The following is a 20,220-nucleotide window of genomic DNA, read 5'->3' on the forward strand; positions in this document are numbered from 1 at the left end:
GCCCCTTAATTTAATCTTCTTATATTGTAATACCCTCACAGAAATACTTCAAAATATAAGAGATTTTACAATTACTTGATAGTATTTTTTAATAAATATAAATATTTTAGTTTCTGAGTGGCTTGGTGGCTTACACCTGCTCCTAATATCTTGTGTACTTGTCTTGGTGGTGTAGCACCCAGTAGGTTGGCCTGCAGAATGCGAGTATGATACTTAGCTGGCGAGGGTGCTGATCTGGTGCCACGCTGAGGAGGCCAAGATTGTCCCAGGCGTGGGTAACAATGGCTGCTCACGAACAATGTGATTCAACTTCCTTTGCAATTCCACAAAAGGTATAATTCTGTGCACCTTCACCTCAGAAATCACATTGTGCTCTGGAGGATGACTCAAACCCAGAAAAATCCAGTCGATTGAAGGGTCTCGACACCAAACATTCTCCAGAGGTGCTGTCAGACCCGCTGAGTTACACCAGCCTTTTGTGTCTGCCTCGATTTTTGCTGAATGATGTTTGCTGTTGGATTTTGCTTTGAGGGGGAAAATAAATGTCATTTACTTAATGCCATAAAAGAAAGTGTGATATGACTGACTTCCAATAATGCTTCCTAGTTATTTTTTTAAAGCCACTTGAGATCCTGTTAGTTCTCCAGGAGAATTATTTTATCTTCAGTCTCCCGGTCTGTAGCAAAGCAGCCTAGACGCTGGATTGACCAACACTCAGGAGACACAGAGAACACCATAAGGCTGGTCTGGTTTATTCGACTTTGCTCAGACCACCCACATGCAGATAACCAGATGCACATGATTGAATAGGCCATTCAATGATGTCATACTTAGTTATATGTGCAGATGGAAAGGGCCAGGTGCTTCAGCGATTAACTGACAGTCCTATTTACGGATTCACCCTCAACCCAGGCACCTAAAAGCCTACATTCACCTCAGCAACCTGAAAGGCCACATAACTGTGATTGAAGTGAGTCATCTTTGACCCCTGGGTCTGTCTAAGAAGGATGGGATGTTTCATAGAAACATAGAAAATAGGTGGAGGAGGAGGCCATTCGGCCCTTCGAGCCAGCACCGCCATTCATTGTGATCATGACTGATCGTCCCCTATCAATAACCCGTGCCTGCCTTCTCCCCATATCCCTCGACTCCACTAGCCCCTAGAGCCCTATCTAACTCTCTCTTAAATCCATTCAGTGACTTGGTCTCCACTGCCCTCTGTGGCAGGGAATTCCATAATTCACAACTCTCTGGGTGAAAAGGTTTTTTTTCACCTCAGTCTTAAATGACCTCCCCTTTATTCTAAGACTGTGGCCCCTGGTTCTGGACTCGCCCAACATTGGGAACATTTTTCCTGCATCTAGCTTGTCCAGTCCTTTTATAATGTTATATGTTTCTATAAGATCCCCCTCATCCTTCTAAACTCCAGTGAATACAAGCCTAGTCTTTTCAATCTTTCATCATATGACAGTCCCGCCATCCCAGGGATCAATCTCGTGAACCTACGCTGCACTTTCCTCCCACATCCCAAGGACATCAGGTTTGTAGGTTAATTGCCCTTCTGTAAATTGCCTCTAGTGTATAGAGAGGGGATGAGGATAACATAGAATTAGTATGAACTGTAGATGCTGGTTTGCAAAAAAAAAATACACAAAGTGCTGGAGTAACTTAGCAGGTCAGGCAGCATCTCTGAAGAACATGGATAGTTAATATTTCATATTGGGGCCTTCTTCAAATTGATAGTGTAAAAGATAGATACAGTTGGGGGGGGGTGGATGATAGGCATATAGTTTTACTAAGGACAAAGAAGAAAAGACAGGAGGTGTAAATCTAAAGGATTGAAGAGTTGGGAATAGTGGTGGAAGAGGAAAGCGAGGGGGAAATAGGAGTGAGTCCAAGTGCGACAAATGGGTGAGGTGGGGGGGGGGAGAGAATGTTTGTGGGGCTAGGGGGTGGTGGTTTGGTAGTTACCTAAGATTGGAGAATTCAATGTTCATATTGTTAGGTTGTAGGTATGTAAAATAATTGGCTTCTATAGAAACATAGACAATAGGTGCAGGAGGAGGCCATTCGGCCCTTCGAGCCAGCACCGCCATTCAATGAGATCATGGCTGACCATCCCCAATCAGTACCCCGTTCCTGCTTTTTCCCCATATCCCTTGATTCCTTTAGCCCTAAGATCTAAATCTACCTCTCTCTTGAAAAGATTCAGATTCAGATTCAGATTCAATTTTAATTGTCATTGTCAGAGTACAGTACAGAGACAACGAAATGCATTTAGCATCTCCCTTGAAGAGCGACATAGCAAACGATTTGAATAAAAAAATAATAAGTGTCCGGGGGGTGGGGGGGTGATGACATCCAGTGAATTGGCCTCCAATGCCTTCTGTGGGAGAGAATTCCACAGATTCACAACTCTCTGGGTGAAAAAGGTTTTACTCAACTCAGTCCTAAATGGCCGACCCCTTATTCTTAAACTGTGACCCCTGCCTGGTTCTGGACTCCCACAACATAGGGAACATTGTTCCTGCATCTAGCTTGTCCAATCCTTTAAGAATGTTATATGTTTCTATAAGATCCCCTCTTAAGGGTATTATAAGTGTGATGAGCTGTTCAGCTGGTTTGAAGGCCACACAGCTGCTGGATGTTTAGATCCCTTTCATTAATCCTTGTCAGCAACAAGCATCTAATGAAAGGGAAACTCCTGCCATGGAGATTGCCGCAGTTTATTGGGAGCTTTCTAGGAGTATTGTCACTGTCTTCCAATCAATTATTGTGGATAAGTATCTCCTGTTGTGGCTCAGAGTGAGATTTTGTTTTTCTATACTCCCATATGTTTCTTGAGAAATTCCTGCCATGTTAGCCTTGCAGAGGCTGAAACACACTTGGTATAGGAACATATGTGGAAAGAAAATAAAATGAGTTAACATTTCATTTGGAAGACCCTTCAACAGAATTGAAAATGGAATAGTTTGGTAAAGAATGCGGAGGAAATGACTACAATATCGGGAATATGTTTGATGGGATAAGTCATAGGTTGCAGTAATAATACACGGTTTATGAAGACATCGGGTTTATTGAGTTGCTGCCTTGCAGCTCCGACAGTGCCAGAGACCCAGGTTCTATCCCAACTACAGATGTTGTCTGTACGGAGTTTGTATGTTCTCCTTATCACCTGCGAGACTTCGATTCCCTCCCACATTCCAAAGGCGTACAGGTTTGTAGGTTAATTGGCTTGGTATTATTGTAAATTGTCCCTAGTGTGTGTAGGATAGTGTTAGTGTGCGGGGATCGCTGGTCTGTGTGGGCCGAAGGGCCTGTTTCCGCGCTGTATCTCTAAATTAAACTAAAGTAATGGGTGAAACTAGAGAGAGAAAACAAAGAGATTCGACGTGAAAATTGTGAATTGCAAATCCAAGCTATTGTAGAGAACTGAAGGCAGAAGGAGTATGTTGGAAATGTTCATCAGATGAGACAGTCTTTGCAGAGAGAGACAACATTAGTTAACCTTGTGTATAACCTGACAGCAGACTGGCTCATGATGAAATGCACAGAGGTACCTGAAATTGTTGGATTCGATGTTGAGCAAATTCTCACATTTGAGGCTTTTTCTTTTACAATATAAGGAAATGAAGAATATCAGAAGGCCGGCTGTTTTATAAGTTGCATCTCATACTGTCATATTCTTCCTGAGTAAATTACATAGAAAACAGAACTGATTTAGGTAGTGCAGTTGATAGGAGAATTGCCTGATGCCCTGAAACCTCTGGAGACTTTGCACCCCACCCAAGGTTTCCGTGCGGTTCCCGGAGGTTTTTGTCAGTCTCCCTACCTGCTTCCACTACCTGCAACCTCCGGCAACCACCTGCAACCTCCGGGAACCGCACGGAAACCTTGGGTGGGGCGCAAAGTCTCCAGAGGTTTCCGTTCAGGTTTCCTAAGTGGGACAGGGGCATTACTGTCTGCATATGGGATGGAGTAGTATCATTATTATATTCACCCATTTTTTGTATGTGATGTGGTGACATATTTTCCACTGACTGCATCCTTAAGAAAAACTGTTTATACTAAATGTTTCCGCTGTATTAATGTCATTAAAGTCAGGGCATTAACTGCCTTATTTTAAAAGACATTTCTGTTTTCTTTCACGATGCAGACTGTGAAAATCTTTAGAAGTACAGCGAATGTAATAAGCATAAATTAATTCATTCTAAAATTGATATATTAAAATATGGAACAAAATGAGAGTCTAGAGAAGAGAATAATTTACATGGAAAAATGAATAAAGCAGTGTTCGCAGGCTACATGTTTTAATATCGAAAATTACAGACACCAAGAAGATATCAGTGCTACTTCATAATTAAGGAATTAAGGAGGCATGATGATATTAGATTGATTTCCAGATAAATCTAAGCAGGTTTTGTGACCTGATCTTCACATATGGCTTGTCGTGTAAACAAATTATCTGGTTTGTTTCCCTGGAATCAGGAAAACCTAATCCTGCAGAAAAACTAATAGCAATTCAGCACCCGGTATTTAGATTGAATCTGTTTTACTATTGCCTCCAGAGAGAACATCTACATTATTTGTGTTATATTAATTTCATGTTCAAACTTCAAATAAACCAACGCTGGGTAATTTAGATGCTTGAACTGCAGATTCACAGCCACTGCTAATGGTTCTTATACTGAGAATCATGAAGGTCGTGCAAATTGATCAACATGTGAGCAGACACTTCAGTGTTTTCATGAGGTTTTGGGGTCAGGATTCTTGTAGTGCTTTCAGAGGCAATGTTAAAACCTATTCACTGCATTGGACTTATTTTTCATTACCAGTATATATCAAATTATTTTTCTCAATGGTAATTTTATGTTGCTAGTTTTCATTTTTCTCCAGTAATGGAATACATTTTATATTCACAGGTTTCTTATCAAATACTTTCTATGATTTAATATACATGTCCGTGTCTAAGAGCTTCCTTATTAGTTCATTATCTCTGCGCTCAGTAACGTGCGTTGTACTTTCATGTTGGGTAATAACTCTGGAACATAAAATAGATGTGAACATTTCACATCATAACCAATCAACCTGAAATGTTAGACCTGTTCTCTCTCCACAGATGGGAATATTTCTTGCTTATATTTCTGATCTCCAGGTATAATCTCTAGCTTCTACCGAGAGGCAGTAATGTCCAGAATGGCCTGCTCCTGGAAAAGTCAACCACTGTAATGTCATGGTTTTTCTCTAATTCTGTCTGTTGGCTTGGGTTTTCTCAAGCAAATAGACCACGATTTTGGATGAGGAAATTGTACATAGAAACATAGAAAATAGGTGCAGGAGTAGGCCATTCGGCTCTTCGAGCCTGCACCGCCATTCAATATGGTCATGGCTGATCATCCAACTCAGTATCCTGTACCTGCCTTCTCTCCATACCCCCTGATCCCTTTAGCCACAAGCATGTACATTGAGAAATGATGCCCACCCTTCAGCTCACCCTGGGTTGATAATTAACCATGCAGCATAAATAGAACTCATTTCACTGTGAACTCCTCTAAGATCTCAGTATGTTTAATATTTGAGTTATAATTGACAATTTGAATCTGTGCCCTTCTGGTGTACGGTTAGGTGTGATCAAACAAAAAAAGACTTCTAAAGCTGTGTATGCCAGCAGCAAATGTGAAAAAAGTTGACAGGTGTTGCTTTGTGCACGTATAGTTGGACCACACACCAGATAAATGATTACAGAAACATAGAAAATAGGTGCAGGAGGCCATTCGGCCCTTTGAGCCAGCACCGCCATCCATTGTGATCATGGCTGATCGTCCCCTAGGTGTTTCAGCAATTAACTGACAGTCCTATTTACGGATTCACCCTCAACCCAGGCACCCAAAAGCCTACATTCACCTCATCAGCAACCTGAAAGACCACGTAACTGTGATTGAAGTGAGTCATCTTTGACCCCTGGGTCTGTCTAAGAAGGATGGGATGTTTCATAGAAACATAGACAATAGGTGCAGGAGGAGCCAGCCCCGCCATTCATTGTGATCATGGCTGATCGTCCCCTATCAATAACCCGTGCCTGCCTTCTCCCCATATCCCTTGACTCCACTAGCCCCTAGAGGTCTTTCTAACTATCTCTTAAATCCACCCAGTGACTTGGCCTCCACTGCCCTCTGTGGAAGGGAATTCCATAAATTCACAACTCTCTGGGTGAAAAGGTTTTTTCCTCACCTCAGTCTTAAATGACTTCCCCTTTATTCTAAGACTGTGGCCCCTGATTGTGGACTCGCCCAACATTGGGAACATTTTTCCTGCATCTAGCTTGTCCAGTCCTTTTATAATTGTATGTGTTTCTATAAGATCCCCCCTCATCCTTCTAAACTCCAGTGACAAGGCTGACTCTCTTTCAATAAGGAATCATCTGTTTCAGTTTTGTGAACCCAGTGCAGCCTCGGTGCCTAAAATGGAGAATTCACCCAACTCGTTCTAAGGCATGCAGACGCACTAGGGGGCCAAGTTCACTGCGTGAGATTTGTTGAAGTAATTGATCTGCACTGAGACATTAATAAGGAACTGCAGCTGGTTGCAGGCTCCAGGGAAGGGAAGTGGATTATCGTGCAACTTCAGTTGAATGAGTATACATTTGGACTCCAGCAGAGGACAGTTTGGCTCTGACGAACAGCTGAATATACTGTAAAATTCTCTGTGGAAATTCATTCACATAATAAATATTTGCTGGATTACAGTCAGTGTTTATCATGCAAACAGATAATACCTTCAAGAAAAGAGAAGATAAGGTTGAATGGAAGGCAGATGGGAAAATAACGTCTGAGGAGAACATATTAAACTGAGGGATAATAATTTAGACTAGAGTACCAGGGAATGGAGCACAAATCACACCGCTGTTGCAGTTCGGCTCTTCTTGTAGATGAGAGATGAATAAACTCTTCCAATTTTCCACACAAGATCGTTTAATGCCAAAAGCAAACTGTGGTTCCCATGACATGATGCAACTTAGACTGCACCAATTAATAAATGGGAAGAGTGAGGCAAACCAAGAATTAATGGGATGCCTTGCCAGCTTTTTTCCGAATTTTCAGTTCCATCAGTTATAAATCTTTAAGCAGCACAAGAAAAAAAACCCAGCTTTTACCAGACACTAAACTAATATTTAAATTGTATTGACATCAATATATCGGTTTTGCATACCAGTATTAAATATTATTTACTGTATTGAATAATTGCATTCAAATTCCCTTCCACCCACATCTGATATAAGCAATTCTTCTGAAAATCTACCTCTATAAGTTCCTCCCCTCAATCTTCTAAATTCTAGCGAGTACAAACTGAGTCTATGCAGTCTTTCTTCAAATGAAAGTCCTGACATCCCAGGAATCAGTCTGGTGAACCTTCTCTGTACTCCCTCTATGGCAACAATGTCTTTCCTCAGATTAGGAGACCAAAACTGTACGCAATACTCCAGGTGTGGTCTCACCAAGACCCTGTACAACTGCAGTAGAACCTCCCTGCTCCGATACTCAAATCCTTTTGCTATGAATGCCAACATACCATTGGCTTTCTTCACTGCCTGCTGCAACTGCATGCCTACTTTCAATGACTGGTGTACCATGACACCCAGGTCTCGCTGCATCTCCCCCTTTTCCCATCTTGACACCATTCAGATAATAATCTACTTTCCTGTTTTTGCCCTGCTGTTGCTTCTAACTAATAAATGAACAATGGGATAAAACATGGAGTAATGACACACAAAAGATTACAAAGTTATGTTAAGAAAAAGATTATCAAAGGATAAATAGCAGAAAGATACAGCAGTGACTCAAAGATAAAGACATAATCTTCAAGAACCAACTACTAGAGAATGCCAGAGGTCGATGAGCCAGACAGTGTATGCCTTAACTTAAGATGAGGAATACAGTAGCTGGCTCACTTGCTAAAAAATATTTTGTTATTAGCGCCAGCTTACTTTCCTGTTTTCTTTGAGAGAACCATAAGGCAAGTGAAGAACAAATAATTTAAAGAAAAAAGTATCCGAAGATTGACATTAAACTTGTTTTCATCAGCAGACATTATAAATTCATGCATAAGCCAGGCATCTGTGTGTTACTGAAGGTTATAAGAATAAGGAGTAAGCCATTTAGAACGGAGACGAGGAAACACTTTTTCTCACAGAGAGTGGTGAGCTCTGCCTCAGAGGGCGGTGGAGGCAGGTTCTCTGGATGCTTTCAAGAGAGAGCTAGAGAGGGCTCTTAAAAATAGCGGAGTTAGGGGATATGGGGAGAAGGCAGGAACGGGGTACTGATTGGGGATGATCAGCCATGATCACATTGAATGGCGGTGCTGGCTCGAAGGGCCAAATGGCCTACTCCTGCACCTATTGTCTATTAAACTACTTTTTGGGGCATTTCAGGATGAAGCAATAGTCTATTATGCATAACTTGACAAGTTTCTGACTTTCAGAGAAGGAACTTGAAAGGTTAAACATTGCACAGGGACCAACATTCTGACTTGATTCTAAACCAGCCTAAGATCATGGATGAAAAGGGATGGAAAAGTACCAAGTAGATAGTGCATTTCTTCGCTGGTAACCTTTAGGAATTAGCTGGGTGAATTCCAGTTGCAGAATTACAAATATTGATAAGTTCCTAAAGCAACAGCAACTAGCAATATGCACATTCAATTGGTATTGGAATCATGAAAAACTTACTGAATGCTTAAAGTTTGCGTATTCAATCCATATAGGATTTGTAATAATTATGGTAAAGGACAATTATGTAGTTTGGAGGAAGTTCTTTAGGGATGTATATTCATTATCAATAAATCATGCACATTTACCTTTTTGATTCAACTAAAAATTCAGTCTATTAATTTAGCAAGTACAGTTTCTGTGTTGCCTTTCTCACCAGCCTTTGTTTCATCATTTCCTCCTCCTGCTCATCATCACCCTCTCTTTTCATTTCAAAGTATCTGGCTGAGTAATAGCATTCTGGCTTTAAAATCAGAAAAGAGGATTTATGCAGACTATCTGTGTTATTGCTTCAGAGGAATGCTTCATTAGATGTTTCTTGTTTCAGACGAGAAACCATGCTGCCCTAAATAGAAATAGGTTAGTTTGGTCAACTAGTCCTACATAGAAACATAGAAAATTAGTGCAGGAGTAGGTCATTCGGCCCTTCGAGCCTGCACCGCCATTCAATATGATCATGGCTGATCATCCAACTCAGTATCCTGTACCTGCCTTCTCTCCATACCCCCTGATCCCCTTAGCCACAAGGGCCACATCTAACTCCCTCTTAAATATAGCCAATGAACTGTGTGGCCTCAACTACATTCTGTGGCAGAAAATTCCACAGATTCACCACTCTCTGTGGGAAAAAATGTTTTTCTCATCTCGGTCCTAAAAGATTTCCCCCTTATCCTTAAACTGTGTGTGGCCCCTTGTTCTGTACTTCCCCAACATCGGCAAACAATCTTCCTGCATCTATCCTGTCCCACCCCTTAAGAATTTTGTACGTTTCTGTAAGATGCCCCCTCAATCTTCTAAATTCTAGCGAGTACAAGCTGAGTCTATCTGTTCATTGTGAACAATGCAGCCATTGAGATTTCCTACACAGTAGTTCCAAGCTATTTGTGAAAAACATTTGGAAGGTCTTGGGATCATGAGAGGCACTGAATCAATACGTAATTGTCATTTTGATTGTCTCCCTAACTATTTACTTTGCTATCTTCTCTTGGACAAATCCATACACATTGCTTTCATGTGCTTTTACAGCAGGTTAGTTTAGTTTAGTTCAGAGATATAGCGCGGAACCAGGCCCTTCAGCCCACCAAGTCCGCACCGACCAGTGGTCCCCACACACTTTTGGACATTTCATTTCGAGGTGTGTTTTGCACAGAATTTATTTTTTTCACAATTCTCTCTTTATTATCGGCTGTTTACAATTTAGAAAACCTTTAAACAATATACTCCAATGAACTTATAATAGAAACAAACTGACAGGAAGATGTGTTGGTGGGAAGTGAAGCTATGTAGACACTTGTAAAATGTAGTTACTTAAGTACGTAGGTTGTACTCATTGTCCAACCAAAGTTACTTGGCTTTGCACCTTAATACCAATCATGTTGCAATCTATTGCCTCCCTATTCAGACGATTGGCAGTTGTTGTTTGAGGAGAATATGACATGTAGCTTGATTTAATATTGACCTTTTTAAGACAAGCATTGTTAAACATGGGTCTGGTGGAGGCTGATAAAGGCAACTTGCTTTCTTTAATTCTGGATTGTCTGTTTTCTCGCAGTGGACTTGTCAAGAATTATGGTTGTTATATATATATCTGAGGACATAGATTAAGCAGACTTAAAGATAACATTTAAATACATATTGTTAAAATGGAAAATGTGTTGTAAATTCCAGGAAGGAGTCAAATAAATCACACAGACCATTTCTGCAAGGTGACAAATAATTACTTCAAATGCTAGCTCGCAAGACTGGGCACATAGTTCAGAATAATTTACCAACTTTCCTTTTAACTATATCTAGAAAGAAAACAAGTTTAGTTTATGTAGATCGGCTATTGGATGCTAGCCACTCATAGTGCATGTTAGTAGAGCCCCGCTTAGTACATGTTTTATAATATTAAGACCTCGCCTACGTCAGGTAGTAGATGCAGCAGCTCAGCGATGTAATGTACTGCAGATCCAATGCTGTAAAGGGCTTGTCCCACTTGCATGCGATTCCGTTCGTTTTGTGCGACCAAACGGAAGTGGAATTCACGTGAAGTTTGCGCTTTGTACGTGCTAAGTACGTGTGTGCGTCATTTGCATCATGCTTACCAATCAGCTGGGCAGGAGGCGGGCCGACTGAATTTGGGCGTCACACGGCATCGGGCAGTGACATCATCACGCAACACCACGCTGGGCGGTGATGTCATCGCGCAACACCACATGCTAGGCGTACACCGTCCACACGCTGCGTACGATGTCAAGACGCTGCGTGCTGACAGTGGCCGTTGCCGCTCGAAAATTTCGGCCACTGCCAGAATTTCGGAGCCCCGTGCGATGTCGGGACCAGCCCCCGCACAACTCCACGCTTCTAAGTGGGACCGGCCCCGCGCGGCCATACGGTAGCCCGTACGCCTCAAGCGACCACGAGGTTGCGTAGTTTGCGAGCCCAGGTTGCGTAAGTGGGACAGGCCCTTTAGTGTTTAATGAAGATGTGTTGTATCTTTTACATGTGTCTGAGTCTCGTAGTTTAGTTTAGTTTAATTTAGTTTAGAGACACAGCACAGAAACTGGTCCCTCGGCCCACCCATTCCGCGTTGACCAGCGATCCCCACACACAAACTAGTGACCATTTACAATTTGACAAAGACAATTAGCCTACAAACCTGTAAAGTCTTTGGAATGTGGGAGGGAACCAGAGCACCTGGATAAAACCCCACATAGGTCACGGTCCTTTAAAACACGTCCAAACTCCATACAGACAGCACCCGTAACCAGGATTCAACCCGGGTCTCTGGTGCTTTAAGGCAGCAACTCTACTGCTGTACCACCATGTCGCCCTAAATGTACTTGTTTTTAGATGAGGCAATTTGCTGCTGAGCAGGCTGTTAATTTATAAATATATGTATATTTAATTTTGTCAAGTTAAGTTAAGAATAAACTCAAATAGTGAGAAATTCCTGCCTCTCATAAATTGACTCTATTGATGTAATAGAAGCATGTCATAGCCTAGAAATGGGTGCACTAGATGGGTTGGGGGATCTAGGAACATTGGAGAGGGCACATTAGTTCGATGCTTGGACCAAGGAGGATGTAAGCAGGAGGTGGGCACCAAGGGGATTCTTTGAAGCAATGGGGAGACTTTGAAAATCAAGAGTTTAGAAAGTTTTGGAATAAGTTGTCATGAGGCCAGAATGTTTGAGATTGGGGCATAATCAGTGTCGTGTGGTTGACACAGTTTGGCCGGGGGGGCGTTCATGCTTCCGCAGGAGTTAAAGGCGGGTGTGGGACTTACCTGAGGGTTTTGAATCTAGCTCTAGGGTATTAAAAGGCAATTGTCCCCAGGAATTGTGCAATTGAAATCATGACTGGCCCCTGCTTGGTCTATTCTCCCACTTATCCAGAAAAGTTGTTGCAAGAAGGATGATGTCAACTGGTTTGTGGCTGATGTGGAAATCATGTTGGGCATGCATGGATGAATCTCCTCAAGGATTGCTGGATAATATCTTTGATGCAAACTAGCCTGGAAATATTTGCTATATATTTCACTCCAGAAAAAATAAAACAATTTTCAAAAGCCTGGTATGCGCTTTAAGTAATTAGACAAGTCAATAGACAATAGACAATAGGTGCAGGAGTAGGCCATTCGACCCTTCGAGCCAGCACACCCATTCAATGTGCTCAAGGCTGATCATCACCAATCAGTACCCCGTCCCTGCCTTCTCCCCATATCCCCTGACTCTGCTATTTTTAAGAGTCCTATCTAGCTCCCTCTTGAAAACATCCAGAGAACTCCTCTGAGGCAGAGAATTCCACAGACTCACCACTCTCTGTGAGAAAAAGTGTTTCCTCGTCTCCGTTCTAAATGGCTTACTCCTTATTCTTAACTGTGGCCCCCTGGTTTTGGACTCCCCCAACACCGGGAACATGTTTCCTGCCTCTAGTGCGTCCAAGCCCTGAACAATCTTATATGTTTCAATGAGATGCCCTCTCATCCTTCTAAAATCCAGAGTGTACAACCCCAGCCGCTCCATTCTCTCAGCATATGACAGTCCCGCCATCCCGGGAATTAACCTTGTAAACCTACGCTGCACTCCCTCAAAAGCAAAAATGTCCTTCCTCAAATTAGGGGATCAAAACTGCACACAATACTCCAGGTGTGGTCTCACTAGGGCTCTGTACAACTGCAGAAGGACCTCTTTGCTCCTATGCTAATAGAATATTATTCTTTATTGCTGGGGAATTGAATATCAAAGGACGGAAGTTATGCCGGAGAGGGCTTCCATAGGGCAAAGGTGAGACCACATTTGGACTATCTACAGCACTGGTCTCATTATTTCAGGAAGGACATAATACTTGGAAGCAGTACAGCAAGGCTTTCTGGACTGATACTCGGAATGGATGAGTTGTCCTATCAGGAAAGGTAGGGCTGGTTTGGAAGAGCATGAGGTGACTTGAATTAAACATGTAAAATTCTGAAGATTCTTGGCAGGATAGATCTGGAAAGGGTGTTGCCCTCCCATGGAAACGTTACAACTATACAATACAGTTAAATAACAAGGGGTTTGTTCATTTCAGACAAAGTTGAGGGGACATTCTTTACGTCATGAATCGTTGAGACCCTTACTTAGAGGGCCACAGGAAACAGTCTTTGATTACTTTTGAAAGAGAGTAAATAAATACTCGATAAGTCAACATAGAAACATAGAAAATAGGTGCAGGAGTAGGCCATTCGGCCCTTCGAGCCTGCACTGCCATTCATATGATCATGGCTGATCATCCAACTCAGTATCCTGTACCTGCCTTCTCTCCATACCCCCTAATCCCTTTAGCCACAAGAGCCACATCTAACTCCCTCTTAAATATAGCCAATAAACTGTGGCCTCAACTACCTTCTGTGGCAGAGAATTCCAGAGATTCACCACTCTCTGTGTGAAAAATGTTTGTCTCATCTCGGTCCTAAAAGATTTTCCTCTTATCCATTAACGGTGACACCTTGTCCTGGACTTTCCCAAAGCCGGGAACAATCTTCCTGCATCTAGCCTGTCCAACCACTTAAGAATTTTGTAAGTTTCTATAAGAACCCCCCTCAATCTTCTAAATTCCAGCGAGTACAAGCCGAGTCTATCCAGTCTTTCTTCATATGAAAAGTCCTGACATCCCAGGAATCAGTCTGGTGAACCTTCTCTGTACTCCCTCTCCGGCAAGAATGTCCTTCCTCAAGAAATGTCAAGAAAGGAAATGTTACGGAGGTGGCAGGAATGAGAATTTAAGATACAATCAAATCAAACATGATCTTATTGAATGGTGCAGCCGGCTTCTGTGGTCCTCGACTCCTATGTTTTTATGTTTGTGTACATTTGCAATTGCTACCATTATGGCACTGACTAACCACATTGCTCAAGGCTCTCTTCTATAAAACTGAATTGTACTCAATTCTGCACTCCTTTCACAGCCTACTTTATTTATTCCATGTGTTTTATGCATTCAACAGTAAATGGTTAGCAACATTTTATGGTTTCTGATGTTCTCAGGTCTTTGGAATTGTTGCTACCAGGGTTGACTGGAATAATGAAAATAAGATTCATTTACTGTGCAAAAAGTGGAGACGCATTTTGCAACTTAAATCGAGCCACTGTGCCATATACCCTTTCTACTGCAGCTGGCATTTGATGTAAGTCACAATTGGTGTCCAAATAACCTCAAATAGGGATCAGCAGCTCTAGCAATATGATATTGTTTATGTAAGAGTCAACTGAGGAGGGTGTGTGCAGTTCAGCTTTCCCAATGGTAAGGCAGGAGGTATAGAGATATCAAGGTATTTTATTGTCACATTCACATACACCGAGGTGTAGTGAAGTGAAATGCTTTTTGCCATTTTGCAGCACACAAAGAATACAGACATAACACCAATGAGAGTCTTAAACACAAAGAACACCCCCCCACAATGGCTCCCACCATGAGGGAAGGCACAAAGTCCAGTCCCCAACCCCAGTTTCACCCATAGTCGGGCCTATTGAGGCTATTGAGGCCTCACAGTTGCCACTACGGAGGCCCGATGTTCTGGCCGTTCTCGCCGGGTGATTGCTGCTCCGGCGTCGGGAGAGTCCTCACAGCGTCCTGGGAACCCTGGAAGGGCTGCCCTCCGTACTGTTGTTAATCTGCTGAAATCACAAACTTACTGATATTTGGAATCAGTGATTTGTCAAACATTATTTACTTGGACATAAATGCTTCATTTAAGTTGGAGTCAACCTGCAAATTCAATTTCCTTTTTAAACATAAACATTTTACTTACACATAGCACATCTGTGTGAGATTTAAACTGATCAAACTGAGATGCAATTCATCTTCCTGCTAATTAGATGTTCACCAAAATCTAATCCCCAGGCATTCTTCAACTAAACCTAGGCTGCTACATCTGCTTCATAATAACACTGACTATTCTGGTTGTCAACCATTAAATGCAACTGCTCTCCCCTCCCACACGGACAAACACATGAGAATGTGTGCTCATACAAAGACAGGGCTTTTGTGCAAACTTATAGTTATGGGAGCTGTTGTACAGCCATTGCATGTAATTGCCCACCCGACTTATATACTGGGGATTAATATTACACAGGTTAAGCACCAACGATTTTCAGTGGGACAGAAAACGGAAGCAACTCACCACATTGTAGTCTGCGTCAGGGTTTTTTATAAATTAATCTGCTTTTGGTCATGATAAGAAGCTGTGGGAAGATGTCATGAACAAATTGGCACACGATAGACTACATGAGCTGAGAAAGTATCAGTGACTCAGTATAAGGGCAAGATAGCTTCATTAGAAACTTTCCACATTTCTCACATGGCAGTGAGGCCCACTTATATTGTTTGCAACAAAGCTCACACCACCGTAAATGTATTGCTGGATAACCTGCTGTTCCTGTAGTCTCCTGTAACTGTCCTGTCTTCCATGCATTATTGTGCTTTGGTAGAACCGCAAGGCCAAATGAAATTTTGAATTGAACCCATTTCATTTTTCTTGCTCTTGATGAATGTATATTATGATATGCTGTGAAAGCAAAGCAAAGCAAGTCAGGCAGCATCTGTGAGGGTAAAGGACAGAGAGCAAGACCCTCAACTCGTTGCCTGCCTGTCCTTTCCCTTGCACAGATGCTGCCCTGACTTTGTGAGTTCCTCCAGCATTTTTGCTTTTAACCCAGATCACAGCATGTGCAGTTAGTCCTCCATGTTATATCTGTTGTGATGCACTGTCATGTTTTAGCACCACTCTCTATTGTTTATAAATGAATGCATCGTAAATGGTTTGCATTATCCTGTGCTGTGTGCAGCAGGATTGAGTGTTGGCTTTTGTGCACCGTATCTCTCTGTGGAATACAATGCTGTAAATACTTGTTGGTCATTTTTTTTTTGATTTCTTAACCTTTCACAAAGGTCCATTGCATTGTAATGTACATGTCAGTGTTATAGTCGGTTCCTCGCGAGCACTTTCTTTAACGTTTTCTTGCAGTGAAGAGTGCAGTTTGGTCACAGGATGCAATCTTTTAAAGGGATGAAGTCTTAAGTAACAATCATCGTTTTCACAGTCACTTTTTAATACACAGAATATAATGCAGAACTCAATAGTTTGTTGTGCTGGACTTACTTATTTTCTGGGCTATTCTACTAATATGGCAACGTATACTTTTAATTCACTTTCTTGATGGGTTAACACAATATTGCAATACCAATGTCCATTGAACATGGTAAGTTTAAAGGGAGTACAGTAAATGTCACCTTGCGAGCCAGATATTAACCATTAACCATATAGATTTGGCCCTTGTGGCTAAAGGGATCAGGGGGTATGGAGAGAATGCAGGTACAGGATACTGAGTTGGATGATCAGCCATGATCATATTCGAATGGCGAATGGTGCAGGCTCGAAGGTGCCGAATGGCCTACTCCTGCACCTATTTTCTATGTTTTCTATGACCATAAACAAGTACCGCACGTCAACCAGGCCACTACTCGGCCCTTCTAGTCCATGCCGAACAGGTACTCTCCCCTATTCCCATCTGCCTGCACTCAGACCCTAACCCTCCATTCCTTCCATTCCATATACCCATCCAATTTATTTTTAATGATAAATCGAAAACCTGCCTCCACCACTTCCACTGGAAGCTCATTCCACACTGCTACCACTCTCTGAGTAAAGAAGTTCCCTCCCCCTCATGTTACCCCTAAACTTCTGTCCCTTAATTCTCAAGTCATGTCCCCTTGTTTGAATCTTCCCTACTCTCAATGGTAAAAGCTTGTCCACGTCAACTCTGTCTATCCCTCTCATCATTTTAAAGACCTCTATCAAGTCCCCCCTTAACCTTCTGCTCTCCAAAGAATAAAGACCAAAGTATGAAACCAAATCATTACTGGATGGTTAGATGGGATCATTGGAGTTTTGTTGTAATCCTTCAACCCTTGCCCACAACTCCCCATATTTCCTTCCTCACGCTGTTTTTAATAAGCTGGAGTAGACCTTTCAGTAAAATTTTGAACCATGATGGAATGAGTAAGAATAATAAATGATACCTGATACCATGCACATGCAGATCGGAAATGTTGCAAAGTCTCATGAGCACTGGTTGGAATTGATCAAATAGACAGAAGTATACCCACACAGCGCACTTTACCCATCACCCACACATCGATGTTGAAAACCTCATTGAGAAAATAAACCATGCATGCAAGTTTATGCAAGGCCACACGTTAGCAGTTCCAGATGTTAGCAGTGTTTAGGGATGAAGTGCAAGGGGAGAAAATAAAGGCGGCATGATGTGAAAAAACAAAACCATATATAACTACTGCTGGTGGACACAAGTGCTGAGAGAACTCAGCGGGTGCAGCAGCATCTATGGAGCGAAGGAATGAGTCGACGTTTCGGGCGAAATCCTTCTTCAGACTGATGGAGGTGTGGGGAAGAAAGGAAAAAAGGAACGGGAGGAGCACGAGGGCTGAGGGAGAACTGAGAAGGGTAGGAGACCGCAATGGCTACCGTCAATTGGCAGAATTCCCATTGTTATTCCGCTAGGTCTCATACTGCCCAATGCTGAATATTATGTGCTAGTAAAAGTGGTTTTGTCGATGGGCAAGTTTGTCATTTTATTGAGAACGCTTTTTATATAAAGAACGGGTCGCAACAGAGGCAAGTTTCAAAACATTTAGGTTTAACATCAGGGTACAAGTCTTGGTGTTTTTGGTTGTACCATGCACACTGTGCTAATGTTGAAAAGCAAAGCCTGCACATGAGCCTATTAAGACATGTTTTAAGCAAAGGGTGGTTTTGTAATTTCAAAGGACTTTGACATGGAATGGGCCACAGCGGAAGATTACTGATACTTTTTCTTTGTAGTGAGACCTGCAAAGCAGCTGCAGCTAATGATTGTAACACAACCTCTTATGTTTGCTGAAGAAATGCAGCACCCGCTGAGTTTTCTTCAGCACTTTTATCTATAATCTACGTTGATTTCCAGCCCAAATCCTCCCCCCCCCAAAAAGCATCGCAGTTCCTTCTTATAACTCCTGCTGCACAGCTCCTGCTGACCCCGACATCCAGTAATGGATTTTGCACATTTTGTATTGTTTATAGATGCAGCATGCAAACATGACTTTAGGCCTACTGACCAAGGACACTATTTTCTACATTATCTCGATTTTCATATCCTAGCATACGACATAACACTACCACCACCACCCACCTAAAAGATGTCCATCCCCACCTAGAACAGCTACCAACCTGGTCACAGGTGTTACTGGAAGCGCGGGAAGGCCTCTCAATAGGGACTTTCAATAACCAGAGGATTGTTCCTTTGTCGAATTAAAAGGAGTTCTTCTGCAAGTTTTGTATAGGGCTCTGGTGCGACCACATCTAGGAGGATTGTGTACATTTTTTGGTCACCTAACTGTGACGAAGGACATCCGTGTGATTGAGTAAGTACAGCGGTAGGTTCAACGAGATGAGTTTCACGGTAAACTGTCATATGGAGGACAGATTGAACCGACTAGGCTTGTATTCACTGGAGTTTTAGAAGTGGTGAGTAGGGATCTAATAAACATATAAAATTTATAAAAGGACGGGACAAGCTAGAATGCAGGAAAAATGTTCCCAATGTTGGGGCGATTCCAGAAAACAGGCCACAGTCTTAGAATAAAGGGTAGGTCTTTTAAGACTGAGGTGAGAAAAAACTTTTTCAACCCAGACAGTTAGAATTTATGAATCCGCTGCCACAGAGGGCCGTGGAGTCCAAGTCACGGATGGATTCAGAGAGAGTTAGATAGGGCTCTAGGTCTAGTGGGAGTCGAGGGGATATGTGTAGAAGGCATGGCACGGGTTCTTGATGGGGACGATCAGCCAGATCACAATTGAATGGCGGTGCCTGGCTCGACAGCTTGAATGGCCCTCCTCCTTGGCACCTATTTTCTAAGTTTCTAATTAGGCTTAGTAACAGGACGGGGCCGTTGCGACCAACATTTGCCCAGTGGGCTATGCAGATGCGGCAGTCACGAATGTGAATGTGGACCATCTGTACAACCCATGCCACCCCTACGGAATTTCCCACTTCTTGTTGACAATACTGTCTGGAATATTTAGCGGTGGCCCACAAGAAGCCTGTCCACCTGTGCAAGAGCCGTGGCTGAACATTTGAAAACTTAATGATGGAACAGGAAAGTAGAATAGGGGCAATATACACAAGCCCAATTTTAACTTACAAACCTGCACGTGGTTGGCACATGGGAGGGAAGCTTGAAGCACTCAGAGAAAACCCACGGGAGCACCGGGGAGAACATGTAAACTCTGTACAGACAGCAACCCCATAGTCAGGATCAAACCGGTGCCTCTGGCGCTGTAAGGCAGCAACGCTATCCGCTGAACCACTGGTGCCCCCTCCTAAATGTGTCCTGAATTTCACCTGGGTCTGTCCAGTTTTCCCTTCACCCATCCACAAAGAGGGTAATGTTTCATTTAGCTGCTGGAAAAGGGGCCCGGGTAGCTGGCTGGTACGAGAGTGAGAGCAGAGTTGAGGATAGATTAGATGAGATAGGCCTTTATGGTCATTCAGACCGAAGTCTGAACACCAAATTGCAGCGTCATCCATCTATTATACCCATACAATAAACAACCAATAAACACACATTAACATCCCCCACAGGGAGTCCACCCAGCAATCTCCTCAATGTGATTGGAGGCCAAAAAGTCTTAGGTCGGCAGTCTCTTCCCTCCTCTTCTCCCTCTGTTCTGAGGCGATCCGCCCCCGGCTGTTATAACAGTCCCCGTCTCAAACCCGCGGCCCGGGTGTTGAAGCTGCCCGTTCCGCCAATTCTTCTGCAGAGCAGCTGCTGGCCCCCGGCCGACGCCCGGAGCTCAGGCCGACCGCCCGACCCGTCCTAGCCCTCGGGCTGTGAGCAACCGCACCACTCCCGCTCGGCCGGCCTTCCGACTGATAC

General features: G+C 42.8%; 1 protein-coding gene across 1 annotated transcript in view; it reads left to right on the plus strand.

The window, feature by feature from the left end:
- Positions 1 to 20,220, plus strand: part of inpp4b (inositol polyphosphate-4-phosphatase type II B) — a 613,166-nt gene that overhangs the window by 315,992 nt on the left and 276,954 nt on the right.

Source organism: Leucoraja erinacea, chromosome 1 (assembly GCF_028641065.1).
Source record: "Leucoraja erinacea ecotype New England chromosome 1, Leri_hhj_1, whole genome shotgun sequence".
NCBI lineage: Eukaryota > Metazoa > Chordata > Chondrichthyes > Rajiformes > Rajidae > Leucoraja > Leucoraja erinaceus.